This window comes from Miniopterus natalensis, chromosome 9 (genome assembly GCF_054644295.1).
Source record: "Miniopterus natalensis isolate mMinNat1 chromosome 9, mMinNat1.hap1, whole genome shotgun sequence".
NCBI classification, from domain to species: Eukaryota; Metazoa; Chordata; class Mammalia; order Chiroptera; family Miniopteridae; genus Miniopterus; species Miniopterus natalensis.
The window spans coordinates 73,284,608-73,302,958 of record NC_142089.1 but is presented as its reverse complement, the minus strand read 5'-3'; positions in this window follow the sequence as shown (position 1 = coordinate 73,302,958).

Genomic DNA, 18,351 nt, shown 5'->3' with positions numbered 1-18,351 from the left:
CCATTATTTCCCTTTGAACGTGTCCTTTCCTGGGAATGGCAGGAGTGGTGCCTGGCAGGGGGGCCGACCTGCCAAATGCTTAACTGGGAACTGAAGGGGCCATCACTCTGGGGGCAAAAAGAGACTTATGAGCTCTGCGGCCCTGTCAGCTCTGGAATTCTTCCCCGGGCCATGAATAATACCTAGTGATTCAGAGGAAGGACCGTCCATGCTTCAAAGCAGGCCCAGTTCATTGTGTAATGTTATTCTGAGGCACTGGAAGAAGCCAAAAAAGAAGGGAGTTGGGCAGGAATTCCTTCCTTTGCAATGATCAGCTTCCATCCCGCGCCATCAGATTTGATTCCCCATATCTTTTCTTGCATAACTACAAGTGTTATGACTGGACACAAGTGACCAGACTTCCAAAAAAAAAAAAATCCAGCCACAATATTTGGCTCTCTGGCTGCCTGTGGCGGTAAATTCCTTAGGCTGGCCACATACTGTGTGAAAAGCTATTTCCTTTGATTTAATCATGTCCCGGTTCTTAACTCCATCGGGTGCTGCTTGTGTTCACTTCAGAGAGCAGGCAAAAAGAAAAGTCTGCCCATTTTGCATCCCCCCTTTCACCAGGCAGTTTAATCTAACTATCCTCTAACCTTTTTCTTTCATATTGCACAGTAATTTTTAAAATCAATTCCTTTTTAAAACTAGCTTTAAAACAATTGAATATGTAATACAAGGACTGATTAAAACGATTTCGGCATCCTAACAAATATAAAAAGTAAGCATCTCTCCTACCGCACACCCGTGTCCCCCCCGTCCCCACCTCCAGGCCAGCCGTTATGGCCAGCTGCTGGTGTGCTCCAGAAATACCCAAACCACGCACCTGTGCGTTCCCTCCTTTACAAATGCATTTCCACAGAGTAAGATATCTTGGCAGTCATTCCATTTGGCCATCCTTTTTCCTGGCTTCATAGTATTCCATCTTGGCTATACCATAATTTATTTCAACCACTTCCATGTTGGTGGATATTTATGTGTTTCTAGTAGTTTGCCCATATATGAAAAGCTCCAACAAAGATATTTGCATACATATCTCAACATGCGAATACAAGTGCGTGTATTTTAAATGTTGATAGATATTTCCAGATCATCCTCTGAAGAGGTTACATCAACTTATGCTCTCACCACCAGCTGTATGTGAATCCTCACTCCCCACTTCCCTGCCAACACAATATATTCTAATCATATTTTACCTTCCATCAAACACCAGTTTTAGCTGAAAAACCAAAGTAGGTGTAGGAACCTCCAAATAAGCTTTGGGTTCTGACACTGGGCCATCCACACAGTCTCTTGTAAAACCAATCTCCCCTGTATACGCCTTAACTAATATCTAACAGAGCAAAACAAACGAGATAGAAACAAACAAGCAGTCAAAATGGGTTACAGGAACGAACCAACTAGAACTGTGTCGGCAGTTAGACAGACATGAGCACAGCATGGATGACGGGCCTGGCACAGATCACCGGGGGAGAAGCCCCAGACGCCTAGCAATGGACAATTGTAGGGTGGCCTTTCCTCCCCTAGCACATCTCTGGTCGTATGGTTTGGACCCCTGACCTTTCCATCCTAGAGATAACATCTAGGCCTCAGTTGTAGTTCAGCTCCAGGCCCAGAAAAGCAGCACCACCAGACCAGCAGCCCCACAGCTGACCTCAGGACCAGCTGCACTGGAGAATGACCCCCGCCCTGGCGCCCACCAATCAATCAGTGGAGACCTAGACCCTGAAAGGACACACCTGGAAAGCTGCTGAATATTCTATTGAGATCCTTCCCTGGGACCTCTGCTCAGCTCTCTACCCTTAAAACCCTCACGATGAGGACTCTCGCTTGCCCTCGTTGGCAGGCGTGTCACCTTAACCTTCCTCACCTTGTGGGCTCCAAGGGCACTCCCTTTGCCTCTATAACTCGTTTCCTCAGCCCATTTCTTCTATGAATTACTTCTACCTTTGTGATTTTCTAAATAAATGTTCTCTTATAGTTTGGGTCTTGGCTCTGAATTCTTTCTTGGCCAGACCTCAAGTACCGAGGCTTCTGAACCCAGGTCCAGCCTGACTCCACTGGTCAGACACCTGGTGCCATTCTCGCCGCTGCCAACAGACCACCTGAGGTTTCTGGGAACCACCAGGTCTGTGAACTTCTCAGTGTGTACCAATCATTGTTTGTGTATGTGCCTTCTGGGGGTTGGAGGTAGTGAGAGGAATCCATAGTTATCAGGTTCTCAAAATGGCTATGACTTCTGCCGAAAGAGCTAAGAATCAGTTACCTGGATAATAATAGAGATAAGCCAGAATTGCATAAAAATCCAAGTGCTTGATTTTATGGCTTAATGGAGATAAACTAAATAACATTGTAAACTTAAACTATTAATACATAAAATAATGAAATCACACTAGAGCAGTGATTTGTTAAAGTTCTATTACATCAACTAGAGGTGTTAACAAGAAATAACTGTTCTGTCATCATTTCATGAGAGTATTTTAACAGCAAAGAGTAAGAAAGCTATAACCTTAGAGTAAACGGCAGTCCTTTACGTCGAATACATTTAACTCTATTAAAACTCACTAAACTGACCCTCATTTCTCATTTCATCACCTAGCCTGACAATCTGAGTGACACAGACAGGAAAACTCTGTCACGTATGGTCATGTCTGGACTGGCACTGGGAAACGGCTATCGAGGACCTGCTCTCAATTCACAAGAGCCAGAGCTCCCTGCCACCGTCTTGTTTTTGATACGTGCAGCTGGAAAATCTCGAGGAAAGAGCACCAGATTCTGAGTCCTGGATTTGCCATTAATTAACATGGGTTAAACTACTTATCACCTCTTTGAACCTCAGTTCTTAATGTCAGATGAGAATAACACCTTCCCTACGTACTTCACAGGACTGACAGGTTCAAATAAAATAAATATGTGAGCAAGTTTTTTTCCATAAACTATAAGGTACTAACATTTCCTGGGCATTTTACAAGTACCAGATACTGTCTGATACAAATATTATCCAATCTAGCTCTTGCAGCAACCAAGGGAGGGAGCTGAGTGGGGGTCCAAGAGGGTAAAGTAATATGCTAAGTGTACTTAGTGAGTGAGGGTGCGGTCAGGACTCAACCCCAACACCCAACAGAGCAAAACAAACTCGGTGGAAAAACAGAGTGGGGCACATGAACAAGCCAACTAGAGGTTTCGGGTCCCAACAAGTTTGTGACTATCTAGTTCCAATCGCATATTCTTAATCGTCCCGATACACTCGTCCCTAACTTGCTAGAACTCTTACTATTATTATTACAATTCCTTTATTCCAGCGGCTGGTTGAATATACAATAACTGTTAATAATTTGCCAGACTCAGGCTCCTTTGATGAGTTAGCAATACCTATAGATGATAGCTTTTAGTTTAATAACCAAAGGATTAGCTCAGGGGCCATCCAGCCAGTACAGGCCACTTTTTTATCTCCAGACATTAACCTTTGTAGGTAACTAGAGGGCCCGTGAGGTATAACCACCCGTCTGTATTGCAAAGAAAGAAGGGTGGGTATGACTGTATTCAAACCGGACATATGTTATCAGGTGAAGATGTAAAAAAATGAGGGGAAATGGCATATAAAACCAGAAACGTCAAGTCTTCTGAGTAGTCAGTTTACTAAATCTTCAGCAAATTGTAGGTAGGCATTAAAACAGTAGGTAAGGCTTGCTTAAGCCAAAATATTATGTCATAAGGGACTCTCTGGTACACTGTATTTTCTCACTCATTTTATTTAGTGACTTATCTAGAATAAAATATTATTGAGATCTTCTTTTCATGAAGACAATCATTTCTTAGTTAACTTAAAGTTGAGTGTAAAAAGAGAAGAAACTCACGGATCCGGACAAGTGTGGCGATGGCCGGAGACCTGACTTGGGGTGGCGAGCACACAGTACAGTGTACAGATGCTCTGTTGAAGGACTGTGCGCCTGAAACCTGTACAATTTTGCTAACTAGTGTCGCCCCAATAAATTCAATGAAAAGGAAAAAAATAAAATAAACGTAAAAATAAAGTTGACTGAAGCTTTGGTAGTTTAAGGTCTACGGTGGAGAAAGCGGGGAGCTGAGGCATCAGTGATGGGCAGGGTCTGCCGGCGGCGAGGGCAGCACCAGCTCCAGCTCCAGCACCAGCACCAGCACCAGCTCCAGCACCAGCTCCAGCTCCAGCTCCAGCACCAGCTCCAGCTCCAGCACCAGCACCAGCTCCAGCTCCAGCACCAGCACCAGCACCAGCTCCAGCTCCAGCACCAGCTCCAGCACCAGCTCCAGCTCCAGCACCAGCACCAGCACCAGCACCAGCTCCAGCTCCAGCACCAGCACCAGCACCAGCTCCAGCTCCAGCACCAGCACCAGCTCCAGCTCCAGCTCCAGCTCCAGCACCAGCTCCAGCTCCAGCTCCAGCACCAGCTCCAGCTCCAGCACCAGCTCCAGCACCAGCTCCAGCTCCAGCACCAGCTCCAGCACCAGCACCAGCTCCAGCTCCAGCACCAGCTCCAGCACCAGCTCCAGCACCAGCACCAGCACCAGCTCCAGCTCCAGCACCAGCACCAGCTCCAGCTCCAGCTCCAGCACCAGCTCCAGCTCCAGCACCAGCTCCAGCACCAGCACCAGCACCAGCACCAGCTCCAGCTCCAGCTCCAGCACCAGCTCCAGCTCCAGCACCAGCTCCAGCACCAGCACCAGCACCAGCTCCAGCTCCAGCACCAGCTCCAGCACCAGCTCCAGCTCCAGCACCAGCACCAGCTCCAGCACCAGCACCAGCTCCAGCTCCAGCTCCAGCACCAGCTCCAGCTCCAGCACCACCTCCAGCTCCAGCACCAGCACCAGCTCCAGCACCAGCTCCAGCACCAGCATCCCCCTTGCGTCCTTTCTTTGGCCTTTCGTTTCTCCCCCCAGCGCAGGACCACAGCAGTCACCCTTCGCGGGTGGCCTCCAGGTTGACTTCTGTACCCACCCTCACCCCATGCGTGCTTAGAGCAACACTCCGGTCGTCCCTTTCCCACCCACGAGCTAGCTGGCTTGCAGGTCCCTGGGCCATCTACCCTCAGGCCCTCTGTCTAGCTTCTAAGGCCGGGATAATTAACTTCCCCGATTTATCAAATCACTTTTTCATTATGTCACCAACCCACCCCTCCTTTAGGCATGAAGACTACACCTTCCTTTAGCAGACAAAACGTCTGTTCTTACTGTGTCTGGAATTTTCTACCTGCACTCTCCACAGGGTAACACACTATAAAGGAGCAAGACTTTGGAGTCAGACAAAATTTAGGTGTGAATCTCAGTCGAATTCTCGTTTTCTGTACATAAATATAAGACACTTATTGAGTTGCTACAATATCTCAGAAAGTATGTTAAGTTCTATGTCTCATTAAGTAGTTTCTTCATCACACTAAACCTGTGAGGTAGCTATTATGATTTCCCCCAGTTTCCATGTGAAAACACTGAATCACAAAAAAAATGAATCACAGCTAGTGAGTAGAAGAGGTAGGATTCAAATTCAAAACTGCCTGGAACTCAGAGCCAGGAGTCCTAACTACCCAATGGCAACTTGCTAGTTGTAAAAACCTGAGCAAGCGACTTAGTCTCTCCAATCCTTAATAGTCTCATATTCACAGAGGGATATAAACGTCTACTCTGCAGGATCAATGAGCTTATGCAGGTGGAGCTACTGTCAAAGAGTGGGGCATGCAAGAGGCTCCAGAAATGTTTCTTTTTTCTGTCCAGTTCCATTACGCTCATCTCTTACATCTGCCTCCTCCATGAAGCCTCCTGGAAGATGGAATAAACTAGTTTGGCCTACAATCCAAGAGTTCTGAACTTTAGTTTTAGACTGTTTTCTAACTATGTCACCTAAGTTGGCCTTTGCTTCTCCACCTGACGTGTCTTACAGGCAGTATCCACACATTATGCTTCCTTTACATCCCCTGTGCTTTGCAAAGTCCATCATAAGAACCAGTTACATGCTGACTGGGTTTGCACTGTAGCCCCTTGGGTGCAGCCTAAGACAGATCTTGCTTTAGAAAAAAAATTTCATTCTACATTTTAAAATGCTTATAAAAAGGTATTAAGGTAAATACAGATTCACGAGGTATCATGGATCCAACATGGGTAACAATGAATTGAAAATGAGAAGCAAACTTTAATGTAGCCCAGCTGGTATGGCCCAGAGGTTGACCATCAACCTAGGGTCCAGGAGATGTGGTTTGATTCCCGGTGAGGACACAGGCAAGCCCGGGTTGCCGGCTTGATCCTCAGTAAGCGGCGTGCAGGAGGCAGCCGATCAATGACTCTCTCATCATTGATGTTTTTCTCCCTCTCCCTCTCCCTTCCTCTCTCTGAAAGCAAACAAAACAGAACAAAACAAAAAAATTTATGTGCTTACTTTATGTGCTTAGTATGTTTAGGTACCTAGTGGTTGAAGGCTAACAAACTCTTGGTGCTTAAAAGGTATTATATGTGTGTCTCACTGAACTGCTATATTACCAAGGAAGTGCTGTTGAGACTAGGAAACTTGAAAAGTACCCATCCTTAAATATAAACGGCAGTCATTAGGACTTAAGTGCTTCACAGATGTGTCGATTACTCGGAGCCCGTGATTTCCCCCTGAGGGAGTTGTGAAGACTATTAAGGTAACTGGAATTTATAGAGCTGGCTAACTATTGTGTTAAGCCAGTCCTGGGAGCGAGCCAAGGTAAGAAGCCAAAAATGATTCCACTGATACAAACTGGAGCCAAACAGCCATGACAGTTGATTTAAGGTTCCAGACATAGTTCATTCTCTTTAAGTTCTTAAACTAGGCCTAAGAACCACCGACCCGTGGCCCTGGCATACTCCACAGAAGGAATAAGTGCCAGGGCCTTGGGTGTGGCCCCCTCCATCCCAAAAGACTACTTTCACCACCACCCCAGAACCAGGCTGGCCTGCTTCCTGTCCGTTCCTCCAGGGGCACAAGCCCTACTTCTGCTTTTAGCTTTTGGCATGGACTCTTCTTTAAATGTTCTTAAATCACCCCCATCTATACATTCTCAACTTGAGCGCAGTGACTTGAAAAGTCAGTGGGAGTAAGAAATTCTCTCGTGTGGACATGTGGTCATTAGGAGCCCGATGAAGGGGGCCAACCACATTCTTCAGCTAGGTAAGGGCCAGGCTAAATGGAAAGGTGACTTAAGGGAAGAAAACCTCAATATAGCTATTCCCGCTATTCCCAAAGAATTGGTCAATTTCTGATACAAGCAGAAATGAAAATTTTTAAATGCAAATTTCAACTACACTCCTAAAAGTTATCTCTTTCGTTAGAGAAAGTGTCAAGCAATTGGATTGTGATGTTAAGGATGAAGAGACACTGAACCAATACATAAGCTTCTGGACAGAAGATAAATGAAACCCAACCCAGCCGGACTGGAAATAGTATTTGGGTGAAAACGTCCCCAGACAGCTGATACGCCCTCCCTGAGCAATGCCACAGGGTCTCAGGTTTCTCTTCATTCTGCTAAACGTCACTCCCTGCGGCACTTACACGCCATGTGCTATACCTCCTACTTCATAGAGGGGATGTCAACACAAAGTCCAATATTGAGATGAAATTCGAGACAGGCGATCTTCTGGAAGTTTCCAAATAGCTTTTTAATTGGCATTGTACAGGCTCAGCATTTAGATGACTGTCCCCAATTTTTTCTCAGCACATAAGAAAGAAAACCCATATGTGCATCCCTGGTGGAAGGATATATTGTGCCAGTTCTCTTCCAGATGAGAACCCCAGAAGGCAGTGTCTGTGAGAAATCTCCCTAATTTCTATTTTTTGCCATTACATTATTAAGCCACCTTGGCAATGTCCAGATCACAGAGAAGACAGCTCTTATTATGAATCCCTCCCAACCCACATTCCAGATAAAGAAGCCACGGGTTCGAATAGCTCGCTCTCTCATGCTACTTGAAAACACGTTTTGATGAAATAGATGCTCATTCTTTCTAGAAAGTGCACATTTCTTATCTGGAAAGTCTGTAAGAGAAGTCCCAAATTCTCTCCAGGAGCACAAGGAGAGCAATTTCATAAATAAGTACAGTTCCAGAAGCTGCAGGTAAGCTCTGGAATGGTTCCCCAAAGTGAACACAAAGGAACTCAAGGTCATCATGTCACCAGAGGCTAGAAGGCAGGACGGTGCTCCCGAGGCAGGGACAAACAACTCCCCCGGCCAGAGCCCCTCTCAGGAACGCGAGTGGGAGCAATTAATTCACTGCTGCTGGTTACTGGACTCCAGTGACGGAAACTGAAATGACATACCTTCATTCACAGCACTGTCTCATGGAATTATTTTTTCCGGATTCCTTGGGAAGTTAAAGTATTTGAGAGGAATATCAGGAACTGTTGTTTCAGCCTGTTTCGTGAGTAGATAATTGCCTTCCAACTCCATTATTTCAGGAAATGACATGCGTGGCATTGTTCCTAGATGGGGGTAGCACTGTGTTTTAGCGAGGCCCGTACACGCTTATTAAACAAAACAAAACAGAAGCACGCAGTCCAAGTCACTTCGCTGAACTCAGACTTTTTGAATCTGGTCTCCAGATAAGAGGCTGGCTCCAGACAACCTACCCACATACCAACAACATTCTTTTGAAAGGGTGTAAGCAAAACTTGTTTTGAGAAATGAGAAATTTCACCAAAATTACTAAATGTGGTAATAAATAACTTCAGTAAATTTTTAAATTGGGTTCAGCAGAGACCTGTTTGAGAAGCTAGATTTTCCTCTACTTTGGGTCTGAATCAAAGACCAGCCTGGGAACTAGAAGTAAGACACATTTTATCCTGAGAAGTCCCTTTGGTTCCATGGAATATATTAGCTGATCTTCCTGAAACGTGACATCATTTGTGGTACCAGCTGGATGGGTGTGCCATCTAAGGATTTACAAAACTAGTCTTTCCTTGGCTTTAATATGTATTTTAAGATCATAGAAAGCAGTTTAATCCAGCTAAGTGCTCCAAGGGGAACTGCCGTGGACTTCATTTCAAGAAGTTTAAATTACTTATGGTCATGACCTGTCAACCTTTTTATGGATGGCTTATAAAGAGTCAATTCCTAAATGGACACATAGAATCAATGGTGATGGTGATAAAATTGTCCTAAAAGCAAACATTAAATATAGCACTTATATATCAGGCTATGTTTTAATATATTACATAAGTTAACTCATTTAATCCTCAAAACAAACTTATAAGGTAAAGTTTGGCACTTTTACCACCCCCACTTTACAGATGAGGAAACCGAGGCACAGAAAGGTTAAGTAACTTGCCCATGGTCATCTAGTTTATAGGCAGAAGAGGCAGAATTTGAACTCCCCACGGACACTCTTACCCCCCGAGCTACCCCATTTTTCACGGTTCTCAGATATTTCTGATTCAGTGAGGATACAACGGTCACATCTCCTCCTATTAGAGCTTATTTTTGGATAGTTTATCAAGAAAATGAAATGTTCCAAGAATTTTCTAGTTAGAGTCTCTATTATGATTTAACATTAGTTTCCTACAGTTGCTTTAGAGAGGTTTTATCGTTCCCTGAAGAGTATGCTCTGTTACTATATGATACTTCAACAAAGTGGAAACCATTTCTATGGGCTATCTATGCCTAGCATTGTCATTCAAAAATTTAACGATGTATTACCTTTAAATAATTTTTATTTTATTTAAAAAATTTTTGTTGTTTTTAATCTTCACTGAGGATATTTTTTCCATTGATTTTTAGAGCGAGTGGAAGGGAGGGAGGAGCGGGGGGAGAGAGAGAGAAACGTCTATGTGAAAGAGACACACTGATTGGTGCCTCCCCCACTCACCCCGACCAGGGCCAGGATTGAACCTGCAACCCAGGTATGACCAGGAATCAAACCTGTGACCCTTTGGTGCAAGGGCTGGCACTCTAACCACTGAGAAACACCAGCCAGGGCTTTAAATGCTTTTAAAATCCACCACCAAATGTAGAATTAAGCTATTTAGAAATACCTCCATTTTTCACATTACAATTTTTAAAAATCATGTGTGACAAAATCCAGGTGAAGAGTGCTAGACTACAGTATATCACCCATCCATCCGTCCATCCATCCATCCATCCATCCATCCATCCATCCATCCATCCATCCAATCAATAACTCTCACACACCAGGCATCAGGAATACAGAATGGGTAAGACAGACAAGGCTCCTTCCCTCAGGGAGTTTACATTCTAGCTGGGGAGACATCAGATACCAACGTGAGGGTGCTATTTAGCCTGAGTGGTCAGGGAAGGCCTCCCGGAGGTGACATTTGAATAGAGAGTAAAGAAAGTGCCGGAGGAGTCTTGGTAAGAGCTGGGGGAAGAGCAGGTCAGGCAGAGGCTCCGGGCGGGAAGGGGCCTGGGTATGTTGGAGGACCAGCCATGCCAAGGAGTACGGGTTTTACTGAGTGGGAGAGGAAGGCATTAGAGGGCTTTAAGCAGGTGAATGACACGTTCTGGGCCGTGCTTCCTGAAAGACACACGGCTGCTGCATGGAAAATGGATCAGGGGCACGTCAAGAATGAAAGCAAGGAGGCCGGTTAAGCAGTAACGCAGGTAACGGAATGATAGTGGCTTCAGCTGGAGTCGCAGCAGTAGTTAGGCTGGGGACGGAGCACAGAGGCAGAGCCAGCCTGGCTAACGGGCGGCCGCGTGGCTGTGCGTGTCGCGCAGGGTGCCTCGGTCCTGACCCAGGCCGCTGGAGAAGCAGTGGCTCCGCACACTGAGCGGGGGACTGAGGCAGGGAGAGAAGAGGTGAGGTCTGACCCTGAAGCACATCAAATTAGAGGCCGGAAAGAAGAGGAGTCCCCAGGGAGCCAGAAGGCAAACCAGGACTGTGCGGCAATCAGAACGTCCTATGGAGAAAGTATTTCTAGAAGGAGGGAGTCGCCTGCTGAGACAGACTAATATGAACTCGGGACCCGTCAGTGGATTGGGCCCTGTGGAGGGTGCGGGTGCCTCTGACCGGGGGTCTCAGCGGAGCGGCGCTGAAAGGCGGCGGGACAGGGCTCGGGAGATGCGGGGAAGGTGAGTGGAGACAACAGGAATAGCCGTAGCTCTCCCAGGCACTGGGCTATAAACAGAACAGCAGCTAAAGGGTAAATGTGGAGCCCAGGGAGGGTGTCTTGGGTTTCGCTGGCAGTTCTAACACATTTGTCCTGTAAGTTAATGGTTTTGCATAATCTCTACATTTTTATCTTTTCATCCTTCTGAAAAAATGGAAACACATGGATGGCTCCTTCCTTCATTCCTGCCGCATGGCTGAGATGATGTCGGAGCATTTGAACAAAGGTTTCACTGAGGACCGGGGGGTTACATTGTAGAAACAGCCACAAAATAAAGCACAACTAGATGATCTGGTTTATAAAGCGTAACTCACTCACCTTTGGTTCAGGATCTCCTGCCAAGACGACTCCCTGACTCCCTCCATGTGGCAGAGGTTATCTGTGACCCCGGCCCACTGGGGATGCTATCAAGTGTTCCTGGACTCCCAAAAGTCCCCATGAGAAAGGGAGGGGGGGAGGAGAGAGGAGAGAGGTTCTCACATCACACCCCCTTGGTCCTCTCTGAGAATCACCACTTTCTCAGGTGATTAATACAGAGCAATGTCCACACGTTCCAGGCCTCACATACGGCCTACTCTGTGCCTTTAATAAAATACCTACATGAGATTATAAGACAATAAACTCAAGACCGGTAACAAGAAATACACATATGCACATACAGCAGATTCATGGGGAAGGTGGTTTGCTACGCTCATCGCTGCAGACACCACTGCAGCCTGGCATCTCCAGGGCTCACTTCATGGGGGCCCAGGGCTGCGATGGCAGGACTAGCCTGAGCAAGAGGGAAGGGGGAAAGAAATGAAATAAACCCTCGGAGGCTGCTTTCCACTCCCGCCTGCCATTCCTCCAGGCCCAGGGTAAGCCTGTAGGCAGCAACCTCACAGCCAGCCATTCCCCTCACAGAATATCCCCCACTTGGAGAACCAAGGACAACGTCAGGGAAGCCCAGTGATTCTGTGAAGTGGGGTACCTTCACCCAGTGATGGGTTTCAAGAACTATCATTATCACCTAAGTACATTTAAAAACATGTCTCTGGAGGGGGGGGAGGTGCTTTTCTTCTCTCACCTTTTTATTCTCAACAAATCATATTAAAAACTTGAAAATCTCTTCAGCACCAGAAAAGAGAGAAACTGTGAGATTTCATTTGCAAGTAAGATGAACTTTGCTTTGAGACAGTCAACGTAACAGCAGAGAGGGAAAGAGCCTGGGGACCGAGGATTCGGCCTAAACTGTAGAAGCCCCCCTTCAGAGCTAAGCGGTTCTGCTTCCCCTGTTCCTACCTGGCAATGTGACTGCAGAGGGTACAGACCAGGTCCCACAAGTTGAACCTCTGGGTACACATCTCAAAAAGAGATCATTACGCACAGTGGCTGATGACAGCTCAGAGCGTCACACGCTCCTGGCCTCTCCCTCCCGGCGCCGTGACAGCCGAGGCGCCACGGTCCTGTCGGGTAAGAGCCTGATCCTACGGCCAGCACTGTTTCCATCTGGGGGTTGCTTGCAAGTTCTAAACAGATAACCTAAATTTTTTAAGGAAAAAGAAAGTGTTAATTGGGAATAATTGTATTTTTCAAAAAGATGACTTCAAGTTTCTACTTTCACCATATACAGTTTACCTTAAAAGCTTTCCCGAGACAACTAGCAAATATCACAGATCAGGTGATGATCTGTGACGAGAAACCTGCTGGTGTCGACTAAGAATGAAACACATCCGTCTAGCACGTACCTTCACATTCGCTCACTGCAACACAAACACAGAGGGGCAATTCAAACCTTCCCTATTCAAGCCCAGGACTGGCCCTACCATAGGGAGAGGACTTTCCCTTTTAGAGACAGAGCACACGTTCTAAGCATGGGATATAAAATGGCATAAAGCACATTCTTTGTGCTTGGACAATTTCGTCTTCTGGGAAAGGAAATGGGAACTCCTTAAACAGGGGCAGCTGCTTAATAAAAGCCCATAGAATTTTCTAATTATATAAAAACAGAATATTTATCTAGACAAGGATATCTTTTTGGTATCTTAATATCTTTTTAATTTGCCTAATTTACAGAGCTTGGTGTTCTCAAAGAAAAAATTCAGTCTCTTGGGGTAACAGTTATGAATATATATATGTATAAAAAGGCAATAGAGCGATTACCTAAATCTGCAGCTGTGCTAGTAATTGTCGTAAGTAAACAGTACATAGACATATCTATATATGGATGTTAAAAATTGCCACTATCTTAAATTCCAAACTAAGAGCTTCATCTCTATCCCTGCTCTGTCTAGACTAGGAATTGCTATTTTCAGCTACATTCTCAAAAATCCATGCGCAGAGCAGTAATTTCCTCTATCAATCATACATCTGAATCTATGGAGTAACCTTCCTGTAACATTTCCATCATGCCACTTACTCTAATAGTCTCATTACCTTCAGAAAATCACAGATTATTAAAGTTGGAAATGGTGTGAAAATTGTCTGAGTGATGTGTTCAAGTTCCCGTATAAATTTAGTGACAGAGGCATGACTAAAACACAGGTCTTTTGACTCTCAAACCAGCGCATGTTACAATGTCCAGTCTTATCTACCACTGTCTTCAACATCAAAGAAGCCTATTAATTATCACTTGAGTTTGCCAGTATTTCCATCTGTATTTTTGATAAACAAGGGCAGAGAGAAAGCTTTATTTACTTTTTTGGTATTCGTAGTATCTGTCCAGGAATATAGAGTGGGGGGAACACAGGTGCTCCATAAATGCTTACTGAACTAAACTGAAGCCCTTGCTGGGTGGCTCAGTTGGTCAGAGGGTCGCCCCAATGCACCAAGGTTTTGGGTTGGATCCCCAGTCAAGGCACATACAAAAATCAACCAAGGAATGCACGGATGGGTGGAACAACAAAAATCAATGTTTCCTCCCTCCTCTAAAATCAATAAAGAAAACATTAAAAAAATGCTTATTGTACTAAACTGAATTGGGTATTCTGCCACCTGAATAATTCTTTTATAATAAAGACAGTTCCTCCTGGAAGTCACATCATCATAATCTGCTTTCTTTGTATATCATGGCTTTTAATATCTTATTTAATATCATGGTCTTGGGTTTATTATAACATGTGCACAAGTCGATTATAAGTTCCTTTAAGATGGAGTGCTATCATTGACTATGTTTCTCTCAGAACAGAATCCAGACACAGCACAATGTTCCAATGAATTAAGTTCTACTTTGGCTTCCAGACTAGGTGGGGGAAAAATACCCTGACAACTAGCTCTTTAATTCCTATTATTATATTCTACCAAGTACCATATTTTTGTCTCTAAAGATTAATTTATCAATTCTAACTCTAAATTTGGAGGAAAGAACTGAAAGTTTTTCAAAATCCATTTTAAAACGTTACTGGGAATATTGTTTCTTAGTTTAATTTTGGTTACATGAGCTGTAACCTAGTGAGCCCACTACTCTCTACTTCAACATAAAGTTCAGAGCATCACCGGGGGATCCTACTATACTTTTACTGTTAATAAAACCTTGAAATGTGAAGGAAGTTAGGAAAGAATACAGTCCTCAAAAGTACTCCTAACCCTCCAGGACACTATATATGTTTTTCTACATTTTGGTATTTTTGTTCAGTGATGCAACTTAAATTCACTGTCTCTTATACACCTTTGTTCATGGATTAAATTATGTAGCCATCCACATGGAACTGCTTAAAGGGGAAAAAATCACATCTGTTATCACAGTGACACCTGCTGGTTTTTAACTACAGATTTTTAGATTCCATGTGAAGAACAGATTCTTTAGGGTCAAATTTTTCTTAGTAAAATTAAATATTGATGCTTTCCATTTTAGTAATTTATTTGATGCATAATTAATCTGAAAACAAATTTAATACACAACTGACCACATAAAATTTTGGGGGGTGACAATGATCTCATTGTAATTTTATGATTTTTTTTCTTTAAAACAATACATTTCCTAAAAAGCTGCTTACACATTTCAGAGTACATGAAGTTTTTTTTCTAACTGGTTTACCTTGTGGCTTTCTTTTCAAATTCTTTACAAATCATATTTTAAGGGAATGCACTACATTAAATTTTAAACATATTTCAGAGAAAAGAGTTGTAATTTTAGCAATATGGGCAATTCCATATAAGTCAAGAATTACACCTATGTAATAATAGAGAAACTTTTAAACATAATCTACTGATCTTATACATTGAATTTTTTCTCCCAATTTTATTAAGATAGAATTGACATAAACATTGTATTAGCTTAAGATGTACAACATGATGGTTGGATACATGTATATATTGTGAAATGATCACACAATAAGTTAACATCCATCACCTCACTGTTACAATGTTTTTGTTGTGAGGAGGACTTTTAAGATCTACTGTCTTAACAACATTCAAATATACAGTACAGTACTGTTAACTATAATCACCACGATGGAATCACAGTCCCAGAATTTATTAATCTTTAAACCTGAAGTTTGTATCTTTCGACCCCCTTCACTCATCCCACCCACTCCCCACCTCTAGCGACCACCAATCTGTTTACTGTTTCTGTGAGCTTGGTGGTAGCCGTGTTTTTAAGATTCTACGTATGAGATGGTGCAGTGTGTCTTTCTCTGGCTTATTTCACTTAGCACAATGCCGTCAGTGTCCATCCATGTTGTCACAATTGTATTTCCTTCTTATTTATAGTTGACTAATATTCCATGGTATATATACCACATTTTTTAAAAAATTAAATGTATTGGGTGACATTGGTTAAGAACATTACGTTTCGAGTGTGCAATCCTCTATCGTCTATATACCGCACTGTGTGCTCGCTACCCGGCGTCTACTTGCCCTCCGTCACTGTACATTTGACCTCCTTCCTTTACCCCCCCCACCTCCCTTCCCCTCTGGTTACTACTCTTCTGTTGTCTGTGTCTGTAAGTGCTTTTGTTTATTTGTTTTATATCCCACCTGTGGGTGAAATCATGTGGTTCTTGCCCCTTTCCATCTGACTTACTTTGCTTAGCGTGGTGCTCTCACGTGTACCACGGCTGAGCAGTACCCACTGTATATATGTACCACATCTGTATCGAATCACCCATTGAAGGACACCTAGGTTGTTCTGGCCAGCGTGTGTAATGCTGCAATGAACACAGGGGTGTGTACGTGTGTGTGAATATATATATATATATATATATATGTAATCTTTACAAATAAATATTTTCAAAGTTTTGGGGCAGATACCCAGAAGAGGGCTTGCTGGGTCATATGGTAGCTCTATTCCTAATGTTTTTGAGGCGCCTCCATACTCTTTTCCATAGTGGCTGTACCAATTTATATTCCCACCAACAGTGCATGATGGTTTTTCTCCACAGCCTTTTCAACACTTGTTTGTCTCGCTAAAAGTGGCTATTCAAACGGGTGTGAGGTCGTATCTCACTGTGGTTTTGATGTGCATTTCCCTTACAGCTGGTTGAGTTGAGCATCTTTTCATATATCTGTTGGCCATTTGTATGTCTTCTTGGGAACAGTGTCTGTCAGGTCCTCTATTTTTTAATCGAATGATTTTGTTGTTGAGTTGTATGAGTTCTTCGTATGTTTTGGATATGAGCCCCTTACCGTAGGTATTGTTTGCAAATATCTTCTCCCATTCGGTTGGTTGAGTTTTTGTGTTGGTTTCTTTTGCTGTGCAGAAGCTTTTTAGTTTGATATAGTCCCATTCATTTATTTTTACTTTGACTTCCCTTGCCTTTGGGGTTGATATTCATAAAATTCTCTGAGACCAAGGTCCATTAGCTTAGTGTTTTCTTCTAGGTATTTTATTGTTTCAGATCTTTTAGTTAAGTCTTTACTCCATTTTGAGTTAATTTTTGTGTACATACGGTGTCAAATAGCACTTTAGTTTCATTCTTCTGCATGTGGACTTCCAATTTTCCCAGCACCATTTATTGAAGAGGCTCTCATTTCTCCATTGTGTATTTTTGGCTCCTTTGTTGCCCATATACATGTGGGTTTATTTCTGGGCTCTCAATCCTGTTCCATTAATCTGTGCATCTGTTTTTCTGCCAGTGCCACACTGTTTTGATTATTGTAGCTTTGTAGTATAATTCGAAGTCAGGGCATGTGATACCTCTGCCTGTTTTTTTTTCCTCAGGACTGCTTTGGCTATTTGACGTTTTTTGTGGTTCTATACAAATTTGATGATTTTTTTTCTATTTCTTTGAAAAATGCCATTTTGATTTTTATGAGAATTGCATTAAATCTTTATATGGCTCTAGGTAATATGGCCATTTTAACTATGACGATTCTTTCCATCGATGAGCACAGAATATCTTCACACTTCTCTGTGTCTTCAGTTTCTTTCAAGCATGCCTTGCAGTTTTCAGTGTATACATCCTTTACATCCTTTGTTAAGTTTATTCCTATATACCAGTAGCACACCACTTTTTCTTTATGCGCTCATCCATCCATGGTCACTTAGATTGTTTCCGTGTCTTGGCTACTGTAAATAATGCTGCAATGAACATGGTATGGATAACGCTTCCGGATAGTGATTGTTTCCTTTGAATATATACTCAAATAAAATTGCTGGATCATATGGTTATATTTCAATTTTTTGAAAAATCACCATATTGTTTTCCATAGTAGTTGCACAAATTTACATTCCCACCAACAGCGCACAAGGGTTCCCTTTTCTCCACATCCTTGCCAACATTTCTTTTTTGGTACAGCCATTCTAACAGGTGTAAAGAGGTATCTCATGGTGGTGTTGATTTGCATTTCTCTGATGATCAGTAATGTTGAGCCCCTGCTGCCCATTTTGCATGCCTTCTTTGGAAAAATGTCTAGTCAGTTCCTCTGCCCACTTTTTAATCACATTGGTTTTGGAGTGGGGTTTTTTTTGCTATTGAGTGACACAAGTTCTTTATATTTTTGGTTACTAACACCTTCTTAGATATATGATTTGCAAGTAATTTCTCTCATTCCATAGGTAGCCTTTTCAATTTTGTTGGTTTCCTTTGCTGCGCCACTTTTTAGTTTGATGTAGTCCCATTAGTTTATTTTTCACTTTGTGGCCTTTGCAACAACAAAATCATTATCAAGACCAATGTCAAGGAGTTTTCCCCCTAAGTTTTCTTCTAGTTGTTTTATGGGTTCAAGTCTTACATTAAGTCGTTAATCCATTTTGAGCTGGTTTTGTGTATGGTGTAAGATAGGGG